A 22,035-nucleotide genomic window follows, 5' to 3' on the forward strand; every position below is an offset into this window, starting at 1 on the left:
AACAAAGTCATTTACATCTTTAGATAAACTTGAAATTTTGATACAAAACAACATTACTGATAATATGCTACCTTGTGGGACACACTGATCTTGGTCGTAAAAATCAGACAAGGTGGATCCCACATGTACCTGGAAATGCCTTTCTGTTAATGTCCATCGGGTAGTATCATACACATGTTTCATATCGAAAAATATAGAAACGGTGTGTTAGTTTTTCTTATGATTGCATTATTAACAAATGTTTCCAATCTAACAAAATGTCCAAATGTGGTTTTCCACATTGAATATTTGTAATACGATTATTTGTTTCTAAGTATCATATGAATCTGTTATTGACCATTGTTTCCATGGTCTTACAAATACAGCTAGTAAGCGATATTGGCCTATAATTTGAAGGATCAGTATGATCCCGGCCAGGATTGGGGGTTGGAAATAACAACAGCATTTTATCCCAGAAGAAGGGACATTTCCCGTTGTCCAGATTTGATCAAATATATTTAACAGTGTTTCAAGACAGGAATCGGGTAAATGTTTACATAACTGATATTAAATATTATCAGCACGTGTAGATTTGCCTAAAGACTGTTTGCATCTCATGAAAACTCATGGAAAAGACTTCATTAGAATCCTCACCATTATTAGAACTAAAAATATTTTAGTTTTTCTTGTTCTGAGTGTCCCTTAAATTTCGAATTTCGATACAGATTTTGACGAGAACGATTTTTCGACTGGAGTTTCTCCTACAGTTTATTTGTTATATCAGATTTATCGGTTAGTAGTGTGTCACCCTCCTAAAGATGGTGAACAGTAGATTTGGAACCTTTACCATTTATTCCTTGCTTCATATTCCAAACTTATACATAGTTGTACGTTAGTTTTGTATTAAAAATTAACTTAATTAAGTTATGGACACTAGGGTGGTGGCAGAAATATTTATCTGCCTTTTTCCTAGCTTGTTTACAATCAGTGTTTAAACATGGTTTACATATGTGAATATTTGTAAGGAATTTGGGTATATATTCATCAGCAATTTCATGTAAAACGTCAAAAATAACTGAATAGAATCAGCAACATCATTAAGACATTCGGGTTTTAGTTTAGTTTAGTTTATTGCACAAAGACCAGTTTGGCTTATTAAAATTTTATCTTGTGGAAGGTGGAATATCAGATGGCTTTTTTGTTGAAACGATAGTTGGAAAATGGTCACTTCCACAAAGGTCATTGTAGGCTGACCATTCAAATTCATTGAGTAGGTTAAAATCAGTCGCAGACAAAATCAGGTGAAGGAAGAGCAGGTGCCAGTTGAAGGATGCAGATGAGTATTATCGTCATCATTAGATATGCAGATTTGTCGTTTTCGGAGATAGATCCTCTAGTATTTTACTTTTAGGGTTAGTGTTTGGTGCCACCCCAGTGTGGGTTGTGGTCATTTAAATCACCCATGATTACACAGTGCTTAGGGAGTTGATTTTAAAGAGTTTGAAAATAAGACTGCTAAAGAGCTGAAGAAGGCGGAATACATGAAGACCACAATTTAAATGCAACGTGACAAGTAGGTCGCACTCTAACTGCTAGGAGATTGGTGTTGAGTGGAAAAATGCAATGGATAACATCCTGCGTCACAATATTTGAAGATCCCCAGTGGCCCAGTCGCCAGGTCGAGAACAACAACGATATGCATTGAACTGACGTACGTTTAAATCATCTGTCTGCTTTAGATACGATTCTTGTAGACAGAACGCTGAAGATTTCTAATCCTGGACTAATAGCTGTAATTCATTAAAAATATTCTTCAGTCCTCTACAGTTTCAACTTACAATATGCGAAGAAACTATCTCTTCTGAGGATTGACTTGGGATCTATCCCTCAACTTCCTTGCGGGCCACACACAATGTGCCCTATTTTGGACGTCTTCAGACACATCCAAGTATCCGAGGGATTCACACTTCTTACAGAGCTTGAGTTGTTTTACTGAGCCTTTTGTTCTGCAACTTTGTTAGTTGTTGTTATTTGTGCGTGTGATTTTTGTGTTGTAGTTTGTTTTGTTTTTTGTTTTTTTGTTTTTGTTATGTTTTTGGGATGTTGGTTTGGGTTTTTGTTTTGTTTTAATTTTTGGGGGGTGGGTGGGTGGGAGGGGTGTGTGTAGATTCTGTTCTAGGTTTGATTCTGGGTTAAACAGTTTGTTTCCAATTTGTTTGAGATTGGGGTTTCGAAGCGGACTGAGATGAATGTTCCTGGGATAAAGTGGAATCCTGTTCACAAGATGATTCTGAACTTGAAATGTGCCATGAAGTGATTTTGTAGTTCGAGTGGATTTTTCATCTGAAAACACCCGAGGAAAATCCGTAGTAGTCCATGTCAAGTCTGACTGTCAGATTATTGACCGAGTGCTTACTGGCGTTGTGGTTACTTAAGAGGTTGTTTCAGAGGGCGTTCTAGTGATGGTGGCATAGGTATCTTTCGGTTCTGTGGCTTGGACAAGGTGTTTTTGCATCAAGAAAACTAATGTTTCTTGTGAATATAATGTTGTTTAACTCCAAATACTGTTTCCAGATTAGACAGTCTTTAGAGAAAGATGAGTGACTTGGTGCACGATTTAAAAGTACAGTCACAAGTTTTCTTTCCATGTAACAGACAGTGTGCAGACAGTACCGACATAATGGCCGTACTTTTGGCATTTGAAGCATCTCAAACGATTAGGAATGTAGACATCAACACTAACCTGTCTTTATTGACTTTGGAGCATTTATAGAAAAAAAACCGAAAAGACATCAGTGTTTGTTTGGAAAGTCTCTTAAGGGTTTGTGAATCATATAACATACGTTACACTTTGATCTTTTATTACATTGACAACGTGAGCAAACAACCGATCCCTCTCACAATGCCTTTGTTGGTGTTAGTGTTCTATGTGCAGAGACCGGAACCGGCACAATTCAGTTGTCATGCGGTTGGCAGCTTACATAAATTAACAAAGAGCCTCAATGCAACCATTTGATTTTTTTTTTACGTGACCTGCTATGCCATGTGCACCCTTAGATACTGCAAATGGGTTTAACTTTAGAGGTGTCTTATCAAGAGTCTCAATACCTAGGACCCATGGCCAGTAATAGATGGATTTGGGTGATCGCTGATCATCATCATTGCCAAGTGGACGTTTGGGTATTTTTAGGAGGTTTCTTAATCCATGTTGAGTTGATATTGTTTCATCATCCACCCACCACAGAGTATCATAAAGACAGTAGATAAGAGGTAGATATCCAAAGTAAGGGTGGAAGTGGTGTATTGGCCACAGGAACACTTTTCCTGGAACCTGTGCCCTCATCCACGAGACTCCCGTGCTCCACCGACACAGGGATACAAGCCACGGCAAACAGGTGGCCCAATTTGGTCGCCTCCTACGACCGGCAATGGGTTGCTGGGTTCACATTCTACCCCAGGGCCCCATGGGGATGTTATATTGAATGATCAGGAAATATTTATCAAAATCGAAAGGAGGAACATATTACTGCTTTTTCATAGACTTTAGTAAAGGTTTTGATTGTGTAAATAACTCTTTCCTGTGGTATCGCCTCTTTGAGTGTGGAATTCGTGGGAATTTTCTCACAGTGCTTAATGATAAGTACTCTAAAGTTAAATCATGTGTAAAGACTGAAATGGTCTGACATAGTATTTCAAATGTTGTGGGGAACACGATAAGCCTTCTCTATTTGGATCATGTATCAATGAAATTTTTACAGAACTGAATCAAGCAAGTTTCACCAATTTTAACTTATGGTTCAGTGAGTGAGTGAGTGAGTGAGTTTGGTTTAACGCCGCTTTTAACAGTATTCCAGTTATATCACGGCGTGTCAGCTTAATGTGGGAGGAAAGCCCGAAGTGATGCGAGTCTCAGACGTTTACCACTTCGGTGAAACCCACGAGCACGGGTATGGTGCTGTCAAATCTAGAAACATAATCAGGGCGAACCGGGATTCGAACCCACAATCATAGGTTTCTGGCGTGCCCAAGGGACGCATCTCTGCACAGCGAATCGCGGCGCCTTAGACGACTGAGCCACCCGTGACCCCACTTATGGTTCAGAATTATGGGGATTTAAGTATTGTTAACACGTAGATAGGATACAGACTAAATACTTCAAACTTTATATACTTCACCTGCCTAACTATGCAAGTAGTGATGCCGTTCTTGGTGAATGTGGATTACCTAAAGTGTATGTACATTAATATCATCAAGTGTATTGAATACTGGACTACTTTCCACGAACACTTATCGATTACCAAACTATCGACTTCAAAAATGCATCGATACGGGGGCACGCACATGCTTTGTTTTGCAGAGTGTTTAACTGTTTATGTTCATACAACCCCCAGATGGAAGCACCATATTGCATAATAGGCTGAACCAAAGATTCATACAATTTAGTATAAATTGCATAAGTAAAACCACCAGCATCAACATATTTTGTACATAAAACACCAAAAGCTCAACTTGCCGATTTAGCCAGTTCATTTATTGTGAACTTAAAGTCCATGTGTTCGTTGAGCCACAAACCAAGATATTTATAATTGTTACTGTACTTCAAAATAGTTTCACCAATTGAGAAGTTGGTTGTGGAGCAATGTGTGTTGGCAGGCCTAAAATGAACAATCTTAGTTTTTGTGGGATAAACTGCAAGTCTCCACTTTTGACACCATTCATTGACCACGTTTAAAATATTTTGCAGATTATCCTCCGTGGGCGCCAATAATAAAATATCATCAGTATATAACATAATACCAATATTTAAATTATTTATATCAACACCACAATTTTTGCTTTTTATTTTGGCCGCCAGGTCGTTAATGTAAATACAGTAAACTACGGTTATAACGAACTCAAAGGGACTACTAATTTTAGTTCGTTATAACCGTAATTCGTTATAAGCATATATACAGCATAACTACAGCATATAGTCGGGACTAAAAAGTTAGTTCGTTATATCCGTTAGTTCGTTATAAGCGTGTTCGTTATAACCGTAGTTTACTGTAGAGAACAATGACGGAGAGACAAGGCTTCCTTGCCTTAGTCCCCGTGGGGCCTTAAACCAGGGAGAAAGTAAACCATTTACTCTCACAGCGCACTCCACATTGCTGTATAAACTTTTAACAGCTTCAAACATTTTCCGTTTAAACCATAAACAAACTCTTTTTACATTATCGAACGCCATTTTCATGTCAATAAAACAGCAAATTGTTGATAATTTTGATTGTTTTCTATATTTGATTATTGTACAAATGCTGTAGAGGTGATCCAAACAGCTCCTATTTTCTGAAGCCATTTTGCTCCTCAGCTAAAATATTATTTCTTTCGCACCACTCACTCAATCTCGCATTTAAAATGTCACAATAAATTTTACAGAGTACAGAAATGAGAGAGATACCCTGTATGACAGAGGATTCTGAACATCGGTGTCAGTTTTAGCAATGGGATTAATGATACACTGTTGCCATGCATCAGGTACTTCTCCATTATTAAAACAATGAGTCATCATTTTAAACAATATGTCTACGCAGACAAGATTTTTCAGACACTCAGCAGGAAGATTATCAATCCCCGCCACCTTTCTGGATTAAGCGCGCTCTGTTGCTTTCTCTATTTCCACCAACGAAATAGGGACGTTCAAGGGATCACAGTCTGTTTTATCTTCCCTTGTTATAACAAAATTTGACAATTCTTGCACTTTATTTTCCAGGTGTTCATTATCAAAATTACTATCAGGTTGTGGGTCGTAACCGTATAAATTATCAAAGTCATCCTTCCACCTTTCAAGAGAGAGCTAGTATCACAAACAATATTTCCTTCAGTGTCTCTGACCTCAATGGGCAACTTACCTGAACGGTCGTTAGCCGCAATCTACCAATCATTTTCCAGAAATCTTTTGTGTCAGTATTATCAAACGAATCTGTCAGTTTCTTCTGCTTTTCTGGCTGATAGGAACGTACATATGTTCTATGTAGTTTACCAAAGTCTTTTCTCTAACCGATATATAACTGATGACTGGCTCGTTTCACGCCTGGTGATCTACATGCTAATCACTCCCTTTCTCGAGCGCATACTGTGTCCACTGACGCTGTAACGCGTCGTTCCAGTATAGTTTACGTTTTTTAACTTTATGATTTATTTATTAACTGGTTTTAGGTATTGCGCTTTTATTAATCTCGTGATGAATAAGAGATATGAATCTGGCGTAAACTTCATTAAGATGCATTCAAACTGGATTCAATGCGTTTGATACAGTCATGTAGCGTACCACGTCGTGGTCTACGAGCGAGTCTCTCAGGATGATCTGGGGCAATACCAACAGTGTACCGATCAAAAACATTGATAGCAAATTTGAATTCGAGCACAGAATGATCGGGGATTTTATCATGCACAGAAATATTAAGCGTAGAGATAATACTTGATATAGGTTTAACTTTAAAATCTGTGTAGTGACAAATGTGCTCGTGCGGTACTACAACATCGTCAACGACCGGTCGCCCTGTAGTACACACATGCGTAAAGTCGTTACTGTCACATCCCTAGGCATATCATCCACTAACACTGAATATATAGAAACTACTATGAATAGCAATTTAAACAAAATTAATGAATAAGCTCGAGACTGGCTAACTCTATATAATCCGAACAAAACAAAATCAATTCTTGTTTCCACAAAAGAGCCGCAGAGAACTTTGAAATTATTTTTGGATAATTAAAACAATGAAAATGTCAAAACACACAAACTCCTGGGTGTTATATTGTAGTCATCGGGGAAGTGGTCATGTCATATTGATTCAATTATTAAAACAATATCAAAGATGATTCATTCAATGAGAAAGCTTAAGTATATGCTCTGTCGTAGTGTGTTGAATAAGATTTATGTAATGTTTATTAGACTACATTTTGAATATGCATGTGAAGTTTGGGACGATTGTACCAAGGAGCAGAGTGACAGATTAGAAAAACTCCAACTGGTAGCAGCAAGAATTGTAAACTGGTTTACCAACCTATACTTCCGTCATAAATATATGACCGCCTCCGTGGTCTAGTGGTAGAGCGTCCGCCCGGAGAGCGGAAGGTCCGGGGTTCGATCGTACTAATTTATCTGAATCCTCGTTTATAACATCCGCTATCAAATTGTAGAATACATTACCTATTCAGCAAAGGAATATTAAAGCATTCCCTCGATTCAAATCCAGTTTAAGAACAGATAGATCTACAGTTCCATTATATTTCTCATATGGTCTGAGGACAATTAACATAATACATACAAAATTAAGATATGATGACAGTGAATTAAAAAAATGACATATTTAGAAAAAGGATTAAATGGGGAGCCAAAATGCCGATGTGGCAGCCCATGTGAAAATGTTTTCATCTGATGTCCTTTATTTAAATCAGCTAGAAACGAATTGATGCACTCACTATTGTTAATTGTGAAAGATACTTGCGATGTAAATATTGACTTGATGCAAGTTGGCAATGCAATTTTACCTAATCATGTGAACGAAAGCATTTTTAGGAATGTACATACCTATATTAAGAAAACAAAAAGGTTTGAGTGAGCAATGTTTATGTATATACGTTTCTCTATTTCTCATCTTTCTTTTCTGTCATTTAATTTATTAACTGTAAATAAGAATACATGTAAATATATTGGAGAGGGCCTTCTAAGTTGTGATAACTTGCGCCCAATCCTTTTCATGAGAATAAAATATGTTTAAACTAAACCAAACTGACGCATCTAATGCTGTATGGACTGGATGAAGTAGGTCGTATACCTTGGGCTACTCACATCAAAAACATAATCTTCAAATGCGGATTTGGATCAGTAGGATTCAAAATGTTGGAAATTCAACAACGTTTCTATCTCAACTTGAACGACGGGTTCTGAACTGTGAGGTTCAAGGACGACACAACAATTCATATTTTTAAACCTAACCACCAAGCCTGTTCATCTTTAAATCGGGGGCACGGGTGGCCCAGTCGTCTAAGGCGCCGCGATTCGCTGTGCAGGGTTGCGTCCCTTGGGCACGCCAGAAACCTATGATTGTGGGTTCGAATCCCGGTTCGCCCCGATTATGTTTCTAGGTTTGTCAGCACCATACCCGTGCTCGTGGGTTTCACCGAAGTGGTAAACGTCTGAGACCTGCATCACTTCGGGCTTTCCTCCCACATCAAGCTGACACGCCGTGATATAACTGGAAAACTGTTAAAAGCGGCGTAAAACCCAACTCACTCACTAACTCATCTTTAAATCAACTCCTGAACCGGAACTTTACCTAAAGTGCATCGACTGTAGACCTTAGTGGATATCTTTAACTCGTTCCCTTGTGCCTGTCAAAGACACAGGATTGAGACAGGAAGACATAAAAGTGGAGACCTAGAAGAAAGTTAATTTTAAAAAATGATTGAAATATTTGATTGGACTATGTCGAAACGAATACAATTTCTTGTTAGTATGTCAACAATTTTCACAATTAGGAACTCGTTACCTTGATTCTCATAATTATATACAGCATGTGGGTGGTATAAAACTTGTGATAAGATTTTATCTGCCGAAGCTTGCGTCAGTTCTGTGAGATTTGTGATGCATGTCAGGTGGTAGGACCACCCAAACAGAGAGTTCCCTCTATCCCTTTGAAGCCCATACCTGAATTAATTAATTAAATTAATTGTGTTGGTCCCTTGCCTAAAGCAAATTCTGCTGTTTAGTTAATGTTCGCTTCAATCAGATTCCCAGAAGCCTTTCCTAGAGGTAAATTACTGCGTGAGTTGCCATTAAGGCGTTGATCAAGCTACCACCATGGTTGGCTTACCACAGTAAACATTTCAAAAAGGTAATAGCTGTATGTGCTTAAATTGCCTAACGACAACGTAAAATTCCCCCAAATTTCAGTCAGACAACCGGACTGGCAACATTGCAAAGTTGCTAGACCAAATAAAATGTTGCCAGTCCCGAATTTTTAAGACTAACGAACAAAAGTAAGAAAAGGGTAATCATAAGAATGGAAATTTAATGTTAGTTCTCGGAAAATAACAATAAGCTGGTGGATTGTCAACATAGCAACTTACTTATACTCCCGACAACCGGGCATGCAACCTTTCAAAACTGATCGTCCGTCACAGTTAATGGCCAGTCAGATTTGAGCTAACTAGACGATGTGTCTAGTTGTCTACTTTACGAAATAGACTTCCGGGGCTACTGAAGTTGCCTGGGAAAAGTAATCGCAGCACAGAAAAGTCCTGGCGATAGGTTTCTGGTGCCCATACCTGCAAACCTAGATACCAAGATGAGTGTTATTCTGAATTCACTGGTGAGCATGTGAAGTCTGATGGCTTGGGCGAGAATAAAAGCAACAAACCTTTTCAATATCCACAAGGAATCACGTCTATAAGCAGAGTTCGCTATAGATTCCAACTATATCATGAACACGTGTGTACGATTCACTGTCAATAGTAATGATATCACGTATTCGCGATAAGGGGAGTGTATCCTGCCCCGCTGGTAGCTGCCGTCACAAACACATGCAAGGGCAAGTCAAAACAAGGAATTGCATCAGACATTAGTTTTGTCACTTATGCGTCAAATTATGGGGGAAATCATTACTGCGGCCTTGAATGTTGTAACCTTGATCAAAGAATCTTTAGCAAGAGTCCTCTGACGTTCTTAAAAGTCTTCAAAGAAAGAGCATGCTCGATTGTGCCTCAACATTAGTGAATGTAGACACCAAGGGCTGGAGCTGATGGAATATTGCTCAACTATTTTCCCTGTTCCGACAAACAAAAAGGAAGTCATCATATGGTTACTACAGAACATTGTGGCAAGTTTCTCTGGTGTCGTGACAAGAAAGGCTGAACGCCTCGGGGACAATCACTGCCAGAGTAAAAGGCCATACTCATGAATCCCGTAAGCACCAGATTTTGAGAAGACGTTGAAGCAGGCAATTGAAGCTGGTGGTGTTATCTTACAGGAAGATGCCAAAGGCATCGACCACCCAGTTTGTCAAAGGACATTGACAGCAGCAGAAAATAGTTACCGTTGCTTCCATGTTGTCATTACCGCATTTTGAGTTGTATTTGCGAAATACAAAGTATCCCAATGAAATGTTCACTGATCCAAATCCGCAGATTGATTAGTTGGAGTTTGTCTTTGCGAGAGTTAATCTTGAGGTCAAGCTTACCAAGGGTAAAGACAAATGTGATTGTGGATACTTTTGTTTAAGAGTCAGTTGGTTGGATCAGTACACTTATGTGGTTTTACTCAATATGTAGATAACATTATTTTATTTTATTTTAATAGTGTGCTATGTTAACTATCCTTGATGTTGTCACTTTTAATGAAAGTTTTCATTGCAGTCGAACCTTCTTGGTGTCCGTGTTATGAGTATATAAAAGTGACAAAACCCTTTCGATATTCATCAGAAAAGTTCAAGGAGTGTAAGATTGTACATTTCTGACCATATCATGAGTATATAAGTCTATGAATTACCATCAAATAGTGATGATACCAGGTGCTCGCGGAAAGGTAAGCGTATCCTGCCCCACCAGTGGCACCCGTCACAAACACATGCAAAATCAAGTCAATTGTTCACGTAACATGTGGTGCGAGGCAAAATAGTGAATTGCATCGATTTTGTGTCACAAATGTGTCAAATTTGGAAATGTCATCCCAATGTCTACCATAAAACGTTTTGAAAGCTTTACTGAGGCCTTGAATGTTGTAACCTTGATCAAACGACGTTTGAGCAAGTCGCATGGCGCTCTATGAAATCTTGGTGGAAAGAGCATGTCTTATTTGTTGTGACAACAAAGGCTGTGCCTGGAACGATGCTCGACATACAGGGAAAAGTTGACTTTGGGAAAGCTGAAGTCCTCACTCCTGTCATACAGTCTTGTGGAAAGTGCATGAGTCTTTATGCATGGATATGACTATGAAACAGATGAGGCGGTCTCACTGGTCTCCTTTATTTCTATCTCAGGTGGGTAAATCAGTGGAAGGGAATTGACTATGTAAGGGTTATTGAACGATATCAGATCATCGATATACCGGAAGCTTAAATTAAAAATTTTGGCCAAATTACGTTATGTTGACTTTGCCAATCCGAGCAGAAATTCTGATTCATTTTGATGAAGAAAAATATCAGTAAAACGGGGAGCACAATTCGTGCACATGGAGATGCTTATCTCTTGCCTAAAGGTCTTACCCCAAATTTTACATATATCTTGTCAATGAGCATATTCATCATTTCACATATTGTTTTCTCAGTAGACTTCATATGGCATTTGCTTTCATATCTGACAAATTGTCTTGAACTTTGGAAGATAGATATGTAACTGTATCTATGGTTACGACGTTTAGTAGCAAATACCACATGGATCAAGGAATGAAGTTTTTCCTTAAGTTTGTTTTGTGGGATAGCATTGTGTCAAACAACATTTCAAGCAAATCCACATGGTACTAATTCCACGTGTGAATATAAAGAAAGGCAACCGCGATATAGAGGGAGTATTGCTGAGTGTGGCGTTAAACAAAAGACACACTTAAATTACAGGGAGACAATTTTTGTGTGTTTGTTGTTTACCGCCGCACTCAGCAATATTCCAGCTATATGACGTCGGTCTGTAAATAATCGAGTCTGGACCAGAAAATCCAGTGATTGACATCATGAGCATCGATCCACGCAATTGGGATACGATTACATGCATCAACCAAGTCAGCGAGCCTGACCACCCGATCCCGTTAATCATCTCTCACGACAAGCATAGCCGCCTTTTACGGCAAGCATATGTTGCTAAAGACCTATTCTAACTCGATCTTTGTGAGTGGAGTAGGGCTTTCTAGGTCGTTCTGGGTCGCGTTACACCATAGCGGGGCACACAGATATAGTGTCACAGACTATGCTCACCACTAGACCAGGCTCTCCTTACTGTCTGCCCTCATAATGTACTTGATGACACGGGTGCAGAGTTGTTGGACTTTTGCGGGACAGGATCTAATGACTGAGAGTTCGACTCCTATGTACACCCTTTAAGTGCTCCTTAGCTTGTCAGCGTCATGCCATGTGCTTGTTCTATTGATAACCATCGCGGACCTGGATGGATTTGTGCATTCCTCCCAAATGAAACTGAAACACCGTGATAAAACTGAAATATTGCTGAAACCCTCACTTATTTTTTGCTTTCGGTAGGGTAGCCAAGTGGTCAACCCGTTGGCTCGTCACGCCGAAGGCCGGGTTTGATTCCACACATGGGTACAAGACCCGTGAAGATTCCGGGGTAGAATAGGTCTTCAGCAACCAATACTTGCCGTAAACGGCGACTATGCTTGTCGTAAAAGGCGACTAACGGGATCGGGGGGTCAGGCTCGCTGACTTGGTTGATACATATCATCGATCCCAATTGCGTGGATCGATGCTAATGATGTCAATCGCTGGATTGTCTGGTCCAGACTCGATTATTTTACAGACCGCCGTCATATGGCTGGAATACTGCTGTGTGCGGCGTTAAACAACAAACAAACATGGGTACAATATGTGAAGCCCGTGTATGGTGTCCCCCGCTGTGATATCACGGGGATAGTGCTAAAAGCAGCGTAAACAAAAATCACTCACGCTATTAGCGTTTCGTTTGTGAGGTGAAGTCAAGCGATCGTCACACTGCAGAATCATGAATTGAGTTCACTTCCCAACGTGTGTGAAAATGTGTAAGTTCCCCATCCAGTCTAGATCATTGCAACAGCATGGGTAAAACCCTTCCCACAACCCACCATGGAAACACAAATTTTGCTTCATATACTTTGCAAAAGAAACGTAAAAGTAGTAAAATCGAGTGTTGCCGACATCCAAACAAAATAAATACAGAAAATGAATTGGTCATTTCTACATACATTGGGATTGATTTGTGTGGAAAGGATGAGGTTTTGCAGAAATTTAGTGAAAAGACGGGGAAATTGCAAAAACAGAACCACCTGAGAGTCTGGTGCCGAAACACACCAACATGTCATGCACGTGCAACATCACTTGTTGGGGTATAAAAACAATCTTACAGCTACGTGACGCCATCGACCGACTGGAATGACTTAACGAGGCATTTGATGGCGTCCTCCGCGGTAATATTGTTGGAATATTGCTAAGAGCGGCGCAAAACCATACTCACTCACTCACTTACTTCAATGGATCACGTGGTCAGGCTTGGTGACTTGGTTGACATTGGGTACGGATCACTGGATTAAATTATTTACATGCCGCCCTCGTATGGCAGTAATGTTGCTGGGTACGGCGAAAGGCAACAAACAAAACACTCACTTTTTTATTAACATTGTGTGAGTGGCGTTCACATATACCATTTTTCTATTAAACGCTTACAAGTTTGGAACTAACAACATCATGTCCACTGTTTTAAAGTTAACGTAATTCATGTTTAAAAGGATTCATGATTAAGAAATGAAAAGGTAAAATGAAATAAAATATGCGAAAAGAGCACTTTAAAGACGTCATTGTGAGTTTTGTAAATTGTTTGATATGAGCAAGTCCTTGACCCAGACTATGTTCAATTAGATATAAATGTACACTTCCTCACAGAAAGTTTAACTCAAGGAGTTCGAAAACATCGACCAGTTTCATGAAGTTTAGATTTAGCTCCCTGTATATACTTTTGTGTTAATCCCAAATGTTCAAGTATATGAAGTAAAGATGCTAGTTTGTATCTGATACTTTCGCTAAATTTCACACAATCGTGTTTTTGTTTCACTTTTGTCATGTTAAGTCAGCCAACAAAAAGGGTCCGTATAATCCATTTTTATAAATGATGATAAAGATGTAGTATAATATTATTTGAAAGGTATAACTTTAATTTCGTGCAAAACACTTATGTAAAAGGTCGTGAAGGTTCACACTCTTGAGACGGTTATAATTCGTGTATTGAGAAACGTTTCTAAAAATACAGGTGTTATATAAATGAGGCTCGGTTATTTTTAGGACAGTTAGGTAACGTACATCTACACCCATCGGACTGGCTGGCTAACGGGGTGAGTATTGAGGACAGTTCCTTATGTTGCCTCCTTTCAGCACACGTGAACCTAAATGTCGGGGATATGCCTCACATTGTTGTAGTCTTAGACAATAAGACTGATTTGCTTCAGAAGTGCCGAAATATTGTAATCCTCTATTCTGGTTCGTCGTCGTCGGAGGAGGAGGAGGTTTGGATTCTTTTTAAATTAGGCAAGTAAGAGAACCATCGGGTGATGTCGGTAGAGCAGGGCATGCTCCCCCTTTTCGGAAACACCTGGTGACATCTCTTATTTTGAATAACCCATTCGTGTAAGCTGCATCACTATTTACCTTTTACGCCGTATGGAATCTGTTTCCGTAGATAATCGAGTTTCATTATTCTCTCTTATTGACACTGGGAATACATTACAGATTTTAAGATAATGTAAAATATATAATGTAGGCGTGATACCTTCTATAAATAGTATAATGTGTTTCAGATATCTACAATAGCAAGCATGGAATATATTCTCCTTTGAGATAATGGGTATTTGGATACCAACACGAGTGGCCTGGCTATATATACTCTCAAAAAACGTAGGGGATCATGAACAATATACGTTATTACGAAAGCCCATTAGGACCATATTGGTATTTTGTCTTTTCTCTATTAAAATACGTAATTACGAGAGAAAAAACGTAATAACGAGAAAAAATACGTAAATTACGACTTTTCAAAACTCCCAATAACCAGAATAAAGTCATAATTACGAGAAAAAAGTCGTAATTACGACTTTTCAAAACTCCCAATAAGCAGAATAAAGTCATAATTACGAGAAAAAAGTCGTAATTACGACTTTTCAAAACTCCCAATAACCAGAATAAAGTCGTAATTACGAGAGAGAAAAAGCCGTAATTACGACTTTTCAAAATGATTTTGACACGTCGTCTAATCGCTCTGAGCCATTAGTATTGTTGATTGTCATTTTCCACAGTTACCCGTCACCTCTCCACTCTTGTTTAAATGTAGCATTTGTGTCACTATGACTACCAGAAAGCCACTGCTTGTTTTCCATGGAAGGGTCACTGGACAGCACTTTTACTATTGATTTTATCGGGAAAAATAAGTTGTCGCCAGAAAATTCTTGTAAAAAAGTATGCTTCAGACGTCTGGTAACAAAAAGAAACTGTCCACAACAAAAATAACATTGTTGCAAGGTGTTCTTATCTTAATTATCTGGGTTTGCAGAATATAAAATGATGGGTCCCCTATATTCCCAATATTCCAGCAGCCCTACCTGTTGTGTCTACATTTCACAACTTGTTAGGTACAACCGATGCCGTTTTTTCGAAGTGCATGACAAAGTACGTCATACGGGTCTTGCCAAAAATTGTTTGATCGAGGTTACAAAATTCAAGGCCTCTGCAAAGCTTTCAAAATGTTTTATGGAATACTTATTGAGGACATTTGCAAAGTTGATGCATCAGTGACACAGATGATGTCTGTAAATACAATTCCCTTTTTGGACTTGCACCTTAAGTTCCCATGGTTTGTTTTTGGTGAACAAGTGACATGCCTTTGCATGTGTTTGTGGCGGGTGGTACGGGTTGAGCAGGATAGGCTCACCATTTCGCGAGCACCTATTTGATAGTGATTCTTAAACACATGCTTATGCATCGTAAATAAACGCTGCTTTTAGCAGCGAGTTGTTATGATTTTATTTTATTTATGTGCTTGTATAGCAAGAGTTTCACACCCTTGAGCCACATTAACCGTGAAGAAAACATACGCCAGATATTAACATGCAACTACCTTTAAAAGTTTTATTTTATCCAAGGTCCACGGTTTCCCACGATTTCTAAATACTGTAATATTTCGCTTATCAAGATAATCACAATTTCGAACCAAATACCATCATGAGCACCATACAGTGTACGTGAAACACTGTTATGGGCAAAGACAAATACCATCAAATCTTCAATATTTAGAGTAACAAATACTCCATTGTCACAAGCAGCATACAAGTCTTACACAACAAATATAGACAAAACTGGAATCAAAACGCAACGTTGTCATACCCCATTCGAAAAAAACGAATGTTATAGGTCAATATCTGTCTTTACGACATGCTTTCACAGATGAAGACATACTTTCAGAAAAGTTTACATATAACCTTGACATATATATCGTGTTTATGCAAACACTGAAACTATCCATCTCTCAACACTAGTTTTCTTTTACCACCCCAATAATATGTGTAAAAATGTGTGTAATGTGTTTTAACTGAAATACCTCCAGTTCTTGTTCTCCATCGTGCAATGTATGTTCAGATATTATTTCCAAACATATCGTTCAAATACTTTACCGAATCCCGATATTAAATATGTTTAGCATAAACTGTGAGTGAGTGAGTGAGTTGGGTTTAACGCCGTCTTTAACAGTATTCCAGTTATATCACGGCGTGTCAGCTTAATGTGGGAGGAAAGCCCGAAGTGATGCAGGTCTCGGACGTTTACCACTTCGGTGAAACCCACGAGTACGGGTATGGTACTGACGAACCTAGAAACATAATCGGGGCGAACCGGGGTTCGAACCCACAATCATAGGTTTCTGGCGTGCCCAAGGGACGCAACTCTGCACAGCGAATCGCGGCGCCTCAGACGACTGGGCCCCCCCGTGCCCCCCGCATAAACTGTGAAGTATCTCAAAAAGGAAAAGAAGCATGGGGAAGGACATTGTGGGTCTATAGGGAGATAGAACAAATGTTATATTTGGGATAACACTATCTTAATAAAGTACAGATTCTCGTACTTTTTTTGGGTTGAGTCCCGTCCGGGATTCGAACCCACACTTGCCAGAGTGAGGCACCTCATCGCCAGCACACAAAGTCAGCGATCTAACCCACTCAGCCACCGAGGCTTCCACCAGGAATCTGTACTTTACTAAGAAAGTGTTATCCCAAATATAACATTTGTTACATTTGACCACTTTCTAAATGGCATTGTGTATTTATAGGCAGATAGTCCTACCAATTATTTCTGGTTGGTATTGCATTTGCATAGACATTGGTTAAACAAGCATCGCCTATGTAACTTACTTTCTGTGACCCGACAACGTGATGTGCGTTACAGTTTAAGAACCCTGCACATCAGAACATGCTGACAAGTTATAACAAGTCCGACGCCGGGTTTCAAAATGAGAATTCATATGTATTGCATATGGTAATATTGCCTTCAACTAGTAAAAGTATTCCGACTCGCGTATTGTCCACACAACAATAAGCCTTGTTCTTACTTGACAGAGTATATGAGTTTACACATTTCATCACTTAATGTTTGATTACAGCAACATTGTCTGATTTAATTGTGATATGAACTGGTTTCATAGTTGGTATACACTAACTATCTGTGTTGTAACCACATATCGGCAGACAGAAGTCAAGTCAGGGGATGGGGGATGGGGGATGGGGGATGGGGGAAGGGATTATCAGATGGCATCTTTCCTTCTCCTACTCTCCCACCCTATCAATAGTCCATATTGTTAATAGTCAAAACACCATTAATGCGGTTGTCACTTTAATTACCAGCAGGAATTAATTCAGTTCCCAAACACCCATGTTGTCGCTTCAATTATTACCAGCAGGAATTAATTCAGTTCCCAAACATCCATGCTGTCGCTTCTATTACCAGCAGGAATTAATTCAGTTCCCAAACACCCATGTTGTCGCTTGTATTATTATTTGCAGGAATTAATTCAGTTCCCAAACACCCATGTTGTTGCTTCAAATATTATCAACAGGAATTTATTTATTTGCAAACACACATGTTGTCACTTCTATTTTTATCTGCAGGAATTAATTCAGTTGCAAACATCCATGCTGTCGCTTCTATTATCAGCAGGAATTAATTCAGTTCCCAAACACCCATGTTGTCACTTGTATTATTATTTGCAGGAATTAATTCAGTTGCAAACATCCATGCTGTCGCTTCTATTATCAGCAGGAATTAATTCAGTTCCCAAACACGCATGTTGTCACTTGTATTATTATTTGCAGGAATTAATTCAGTTCCTAAACACCCATGTTGTCGCTTCAGTTATCTTCAGGAATTAATTCAGTTGCAAACTCCCAGGTTGTCACTTCTATTATTATCTACAGGAATTAATTCAGTTCCCAAACACCCATGTTGTTGCTTCAAATATTATCAACAGGAATTAATTCAGTTGCAAACACACATGTTGTCACTTCTATTATTATCTGCAGGAATTAATTCATTTGCAAACATCCATGCTGTCGCTTCAATTATCAGTAGGAATAATTCAGTTGCAAACACGCATGTTGTCACTTCTATTATTATTTGCAGGAATTAATTCAGTTCCCAAACACCTATGTTGTCGCTTCAAACATTATCAACAGGAATTAATTCAGTTGCAAACTCCCAGGTTGGCACTTCTATTATTATCTGCAGGAATTAATTCAGTTCCCAAACACCCATGTATTTGCTTCAAATATTATCAACAGGAATTAATTCAGTTGCAAACACACATGTTGTCACTTCTATTATTATCTGCAGGAATTAATTCATTTGCAAACATCCATGCTGTCGCTTCAATTATCAGTAGGAATAATTCAGTTGCAAACACGCATGTTGTCACTTCTATTATTATCTGCAGGAATTAATTCAGTTCCCAAACACCCATGTTGTTGCTTCAAATATTATCAACAGGAATTAATTCAGTTGCAAACACACGTGTTGTGCCTTCAGCAACCCATGCATTCTCGACTAACCGGATTGGTGGTCAGACTTGGTTGATGCATGTCATCGTATCCCCGTTTCGTAGATTGATGCTCATGATAACAATCACTGGATTTTCTGGTTCAGATTCGATTATTTACAGACCGCCGTTATATGGTTTGAATGTTGCTGGGTGCGGCGTTAAACAACAAACAAACAAAATTAACATGATCTAGCTCGATCTAGCTCCCCAAACGCATATACTTAACGGGTTCTAGTTCGATGCAATAGTTGAAAGGAGGATGAGGGAAGATGTAGAGAAGGTTTCACCTATCCAAACTCTTCATTTACTAGAGTCACAAATCACAGTACATACATACTTTGTAAAAGTAGAAATCTTCTCGCATTATTTTGTTTGTTCTGTTGTATTAGAAGGGTGTGAGATATTTTAATAAATGTATGAGGATTTTTAATTGTTTTGAATTGTGTGCACACATTTTGGCATTCTTGAAAACAAAAGACAGTATACGCATTTGGTTTTTATATGGAATTGAAAGTTGAAAGAGCTGTTACTAGATTTACTTATGTCTATTTCACCACCACCCATTCCTGCACCAGTTTGTTAACAAGTTACCTGCGGCTGCCGTAAAACTAATTGGTTCATTGAAGGCTTGGGCAAATAAAGCGATAGAACCATTTCCATATCCAATAGAAATCTCGGATATTATAAGCATGTGTTTATGAATTACTATCCTGCCCCACCGGTGGCATCCGTCACAAACACATGCATAGGCAAATTAATTGTTCATTGTACATATGGTACAAGTCAAAATAGGGAATTGACATCGGACATCATTTTTGTCACTGGTGCGTCAAATTTGAAAATGTTCTACACATGTCTACCATAAAACCTTTTGAAACCTTTACTAAGGCCTAGAATGCTGTACCCTTGATCAACCAACTTCTTAACAAGCGTCGTATGACGATCTTTGAAATCTTGGTAGAAAGAGCATGCTCGATTGTATCTCAAAAGTTGTGAAATGTAAACACCAAAGGCTTGGAGCTGCTGGAATATTGCTCGACGTGAAAGGAAAGTTGACTATTGGAAAGTTGAAGTCATCACTATTGTGGAGATTGTTTTCACTCCGAATCTTTCTGCATAGATCTAAATACGTAACAGATGAGACGGTCTCACTGGTGTCCTTTATTTCTAGTTCAGGTGAGTAAATCAGTGGAAGGGAATTGGCTCTTTGATTGTTACTGAACGATATCAGATCGTCGATATACATGTACCTGTAGCTTCAATTAAACCTTTTGCCCAAATTGCCTTGTTTTGACTTTGCCAATCCGAGTAGAAATTCCGATTCATATGTTCTAAGCCCATGGGGATGCCTACTTCTTGCCTAGATGTCTTTCACATATTGTTTTCTCAGTAAACTTAAGATGGCATCTGCTTCCATTTTTTACAAATTGTCCTGAACCTCGGAGAATAGATACGTAACTGTATCTGTGGTCGCCACGTTTTCTTTCAAAAAAACAACAAAACAAATCAAGGAATGATTTTTTTCCTTAGGTTTGTCATGTGGGATAGTGGTGTACAAAGTTGAAAAATCAAAAGTTTTGACAGAATGGAAATTGGTTCTTTCCTAAGATTGCAAAAAGTCAAGGAAATCCTTTGCGTTTTTGAGAATCTACATGGTATTGATTCAACTTGTCTCAAATACTTTCTGTGAAATGAAATTGCAACCATATGAGCCCTTCTATGTTCAAATGTTGTAAAGTTGTGCCGAAAAAATGCAAATATGCTTCTTTTCAAAGATATCATTCTCAGCTACCTATCATCGGTTGTGTATACTGCGAGGTATGATGTCTTTTGCCCTTCAGTTAATAACTTTTCATATTGAATAGTACTCTCTGTATGTTAAATCTTTGATACACCTGAAAACTATTCATATATATTTAGTACCTCTGAATAAGTTTTGAGAGCAAGGGCGATTAAGTATATGTGCTTTGGTTGTCTTTTTATATTGAATAGTACTCTCTGTATGTTAAATCTTTGATACACCTGAAAAATATTCATATATATTTAGTACCTCTGAATAAGTTTTGAGACGAAGGACGATTAAGTATATGTGCTGTGGTTGTTCAAATTTAAGTTATGAAGAAGAACTTATGTAAAAGTATAGACAATTATTATCCTTTGAATTTCCTCTTTTTATACAATCTATATGCTGGCATTAGATTTAATTATCTAAATGTATCTTATCACTACCCTGGTGGAGAATACATAGAGAATTTCATCGGAGTGTCTTTTGATATAAAGGGATGTGTGTCAATGACTTGTGAATTTTCGCAGTCAGTTCTTTTTGTCTGGAACATTATTTCAAAAATATAAAAATAAACTCGTTTGCAATAAAAGGCATGTTTGTTTTAGAATTCTACTTACGTCCACGGGAACTTCGTCAAACGATCCCAGCTTACATGACCACAGCTGGTTTAACTCCTTTAAGTTGCGTCTCGCCTGGAAACGAATATACTAGCGGTATGATGAAGTTGAATGTATATTTGCGTTTTATAGGTGATATGACATCAGAGGGGGATGTTACGAAACAGCTTACTCTAGTGACAGTGATCCTCTGCTGACAAAAGTGGGAGCCATGTGGATTTACTTCATGACACGATGACTCATGTGTATTTTTTGACACGCACCAGGTAATTATGTGCAGTGGAGAAGCCTTGTGGATAGACGTGTCTTATGAAACGGGAAATCTTGTGTGTTTCGATAAGTATCAGGTGATTATGTAACAATATGATGCAAACCTTATGAAATGTGTTCACGTGGGCATTATGTATCTTATCCAGTAAATCCGAGACCGCCTCCGTGGTCCAGTGGTAGAGCGTCCGCCCGGAGAGCGCAAGGTTCGAGGTTCGATCCCCGGCCGCGTCATACCACGTTAAAAGATGGTACTTGTTACCCTGTCTGGCGCTCGGCATTAAGGGGCTAAAACAAGGACTGGTCGGCTCGGAGTCAGTATACTGTGTCTGAGTGGGGTATTCATGTTAAACTGCGGCATGGCATCTCAGTGGGCTAGCACTATAATTCGGAATCAGTCCCGACTGGTGCAAGCAGCCACACAAACACACACACGTACATGCACGTCGCTATATAAGTGCGATAATATTGACCTCACCATTAAATCTGAAAAAGTCAAGTGAGTACTTATTAAAACGGCTGTTCGGAATGTGACTAGTATCAATTGGTAAGGATATGTTGACTAGCGGCATTCGC

At 38.8% G+C, this 22,035-nt stretch overlaps 1 protein-coding gene across 1 annotated transcript in view; it reads right to left on the reverse strand.

The window, feature by feature from the left end:
- LOC124131667 (5-phosphohydroxy-L-lysine phospho-lyase-like) overlaps positions 1-21,277 on the reverse strand; it is a 115,694-nt gene extending 94,417 nt beyond the window's left edge. The window contains exon 1 of the mRNA XM_046495104.2: positions 21,193-21,277. The gene's annotated coding sequence lies outside the window, so the exon portion shown is untranslated. The remainder of the gene's footprint in view (positions 1-21,192) is intronic.
- Between the last annotated feature and the right edge of the window lie 758 nt (positions 21,278-22,035).

The sequence above is a fragment of the Haliotis rufescens genome, unplaced genomic scaffold, assembly GCF_023055435.1.
Source record: "Haliotis rufescens isolate VD_foot unplaced genomic scaffold, xgHalRufe1.0.p SCAF_20, whole genome shotgun sequence".
In the NCBI taxonomy this organism is placed as follows: Eukaryota; Metazoa; Mollusca; class Gastropoda; order Lepetellida; family Haliotidae; genus Haliotis; species Haliotis rufescens.